This window comes from Phalaenopsis equestris, unplaced genomic scaffold (assembly GCF_001263595.1).
Source record: "Phalaenopsis equestris unplaced genomic scaffold, ASM126359v1 Scaffold000053, whole genome shotgun sequence".
NCBI lineage: Eukaryota > Viridiplantae > Streptophyta > Magnoliopsida > Asparagales > Orchidaceae > Phalaenopsis > Phalaenopsis equestris.
Window position 1 is genome coordinate 784,331 of NW_018164495.1, and position 3,990 is coordinate 788,320.

Genomic DNA, 3,990 nt, shown 5'->3' on the forward strand with positions numbered 1-3,990 from the left:
CTACAGTATCTCAACCTACGTTGTACAACGTTGAAGCACTTCACAGAGCCACACGTCATTGTGAACATCATATACCAGCATACCTCAAAGACGAATTACTGGATTCCCAACAAATGTTACGAACTGCAATCACCCCTGACCATTGCACGACAGAGATTCTATATTGAGAAGCTGTGCAACTCTCTCCTGTCTTTGAGATAAGAACATGGTTGTGTAATCAACAATTCATAATGAATTATTTCATTTAGGTCACGCCCTGTGGTTTTTCCCTTTTAGGATTTTCCCATAAAATTTATGGTGTCTCTATTGATTATTTTCTTTCATTTGAGTTCGTGATGATCACCATGAGTCTTATAGCACACATCAAATACAAATATATATAATATAATACCACACAAATAATATTAACAAATGATTCAAATATGAGCTGCCTTTTTTGACAACCCTATTTCTATGTACTTCAAAAAAATACGAACAAACACTAACATTTCCCATAGATGTATGTGTGTGTGTATATATATATATTTCTGTGATTTTTTTTTTTTTGGGTTGCAAATTTATTTTCTTGCATTTTTTTGTGTACGTATGATGGAGTTATATCTCTACAATTTATTGTCGTTGCCATGTTTGCTCTTTTTGTTTTTTGAGTTATTATTTCTTTTACAGTTATTTGTTTAAATGTTACCTTGCACCTCCTTGATAAATATTATTCCTATTAATTGTAAGTATCCTTGTAATAGACATTATCATTATTTATTTTTCAAAATTACGGTGCAATAAAATTCCTGTCATATATCATATTTTGTTAATTTGTAAATATCTTAAATGGATTTGAGAAGCCTCTATATATACCTTTGAGTTTCTAAATAATTTATTGTAAGTTTACAACAATATTATGAACTTATGATAGGAATTGAATCATTTATATTTTGCAGGCCCAAGCTATTGCAGATCCATTTGCTTATGAAGCTTATATAGAGAAAAAGAAACAGGAAAAGATAGAGGCTGACCGCGCTTCTCGTATTACGGTAACTTAAAATTTTTGTTTTCATGCTGTTTTGCTTCACATTATTTATATTTAGAAATTGCTCATAAATTTAATTTTACAGATTAAAAGGAAGTTGCCCAAAGTAAACCGTTTACTTGCTGCCAAACTTCTTGAAAATCAGGAAGCAGAAGGTGAGGTTACAGTGGCAGATGGCCCTAATACAAAAAAAAAATCTTCAAAGAAAAATAGAGGCTTGACAACTGAGATTTTGAAGGATGAGCGTTTTACTGCAATGTTTGAGAATAAGGTACAAGTGGAAACTGTTTTTTTTTTTTTTTTCATTTTCATTGAACGCTTTTAAATCACTTTAACTTTTCTATAAACTAGTTGGTTTGGACAATCTCAAAAACTATTTTCCATTATTATAGAGCATATACAAATTACTTTAGGGGCATGGTGGGGCTATGTTTATTGTTTTCACGATGTTGTTAGGGTTTAGCCACTTTTAATTTTGCTCTAATTCCCAACTTCTCGAAGATTATTTGTTTTGTATGGGTAATAAATTATATTGAAATTACTTTGGGATTCACCTACTTTTATAGTACCTTATATTGAGAGAGAGTTAGGAGGGAATTAAGAAGTACAAAGTAGAATAAAGGGTGATGCCGTCTATTGTTTAAATGCATAGTTCTTGTGGGATAGTTATAGAATAGAAATGATATTGACCTCATTAGTATTTGAAAATCTATAATGAATTGTTGATGTCACTAAATTGATGTCTGCCTTTTTGGGCTACAAAATTTGCTTCCTAATTGAATATTTCTCTATAAATATATATTTTTCTGTAATGAATGGATAAGGTGGATTAATAATGCCATCAAAGAATATTTCATGTAATGATAATGATAATTTTGATGACTATAATAATTCATTGGAATGCCTATTATAGTGATGCTTCACCACAATAGTGTGTTAGTGCCATTGACCTCAACCGTCAAGGTTATATATTGTAATCCTTGTTACCAATCTTTTATTTAGCAATTGATATTTCCTCTTTTTATTATAATATGGATGAAAAGATGCTTCTAACTTGGAAAAAAATTGGAGAAAGTCTTGTTAATGTAATGCATTGACCTCAACCGTCAAGGTTATATATTGTAATCCTTGTTACCAATCTTTTATTTAGCAATTGATATTTCCTCTTTTTATTATAATATGGATGAAAAGATGCTTCTAACTTGGAAAAAAATTGGAGAAAGTCTTGTTAATGTAATGCAAAGTGTTTTAGTAGTATGTTAAAAAAAGAAACTTCAAGAGCGTTGTGTGATATGAGAATTTCATGAAGACATGACATCAAAAAGTAGGAAAAAAAATAATTAGATCCAATATGCTGTGTGAATCCAAGCATTGGGTAGTAAAAATAGTGAATTATGGAAATTAGAATGTTAAGATGATGTGTACCAAATATATATATATATATATATCGATAAAAAAAATAGTTATATGTACAAGTTGTATAATTTTTATATATCCAAACACTTGACATCTAAATTTGTATTTTTATATTTATAATATTTAAATATCTCATATCACAGAAAAAAAAGAAGCTCTTACTAGCTAAAAAATGAAGGTGAAATATATATTTCACTTTCAAGCAAGATTATAAAAACTAAAATTTTAAATTTACATTTGTAAATTTACAAGAAATGCGTGGTCTACCTGTAAATGTTTCATATTTTTATTGCGGAAAAAGTTGGAAGTGACAACTGCCGACGTCCAGTAATTTCCAGCAGTCAGGTCCGTCCCGTAATCAGGATGTGGAAATGGGCCCACCTAAATTATGTAGAATATTTGACCACGTGGGCATTCCTCATTGTTCCGTTCACCATTTGGCTTTGTCTGTGCCGGTTCTTGACCGACGTGTCGGCAGAATTCCGGCCTGCTCCTCTCAAACAGCACAGAGTATTTATTATTATTATTATTATTTATTTATTTATTTATTTTTTAAACCATTTTTTCTTATTTATTTTGCTCCCAGTTCTTAATGATTGTAATGGAAAAATGATGTGGCAGGTGGTAGAATCATATGCATATGATGAAAGACTCAAAATTTAAAAACACGTTTTTTTGGTTAATATATTCTTGATCTTAGCTATATTAAAAATATTTGGAGTTAGTTGAAGAAAATATATATCATATTTTAAAGATACTTATGCCTATAAATTTTCCATTATGATGTATATTACGAGGGACAAAGTAATAAAGGGTCATTTATATGCATACCACCAAATTCCTATGTATATATTGTTGAATCTAAATTTATCCGGGGATCATAGTGGTAAGAATCTTTAAGGAGAAGTGTGAAGAGAGAGAGATAGAAATAAATAAAAGAGCACACACACACACCTGTAGGGGGGCACTAAAGTATTCGGGTGGTTCTGTTCCTATTTTATATATGAAAAAATAAAATAAAAGAGAAAAAGAGAGAGAGAGAAATCTCTTTACAAGAGAGAAGAGACAGAAACCCTTAATATATGAAAGTGTCCTTCTATGTAAAGAAGATAGAATGACAAAAAGTAAAATTATAATATTACCCATTCTAAAAATGCGTAGTACATGAAATTCGACTGAGGAGGGCAGCGGGCTGAGGTGTTAGGTCGGCTGAGGTAGGGAAGCTTATGGACTCGATTGTCCTTTCATGGTGTTTAGTTGATCGTAGATTATTAGCTCAAAGTGACCTTCGGTCGGCTTTTGCGACTCTTATGTTCTTTTGTTCAGCTTTGGTCCTCATGGACTTCACTACTGTAGGATCTCATCAAGATCCTTACAGACATTTTTTTAACATATATTTGTATATATAACACCAAAATTTTACATATTAGATGAAAGTTATCATTATTTTAACACTTAAGAAATTGAATACACCTTTTTGTATAGATAAAATGACACACACACACACACACACACATACAAATATATATATATATATATATAGACACATA

General features: G+C 30.6%; 1 long non-coding RNA gene across 1 annotated transcript; it reads left to right on the top strand.

Moving 5' to 3' along the window:
* Window positions 1–939: 939 nt before the first annotated feature.
* Window positions 940–1,243, top strand: LOC110019199. The gene is made up of 2 exons (XR_002293435.1): window positions 940–1,028; window positions 1,110–1,243. It is a non-coding gene; the product is annotated as an uncharacterized LOC110019199 (long non-coding RNA).
* Window positions 1,244–3,990: the final 2,747 nt, after the last annotated feature.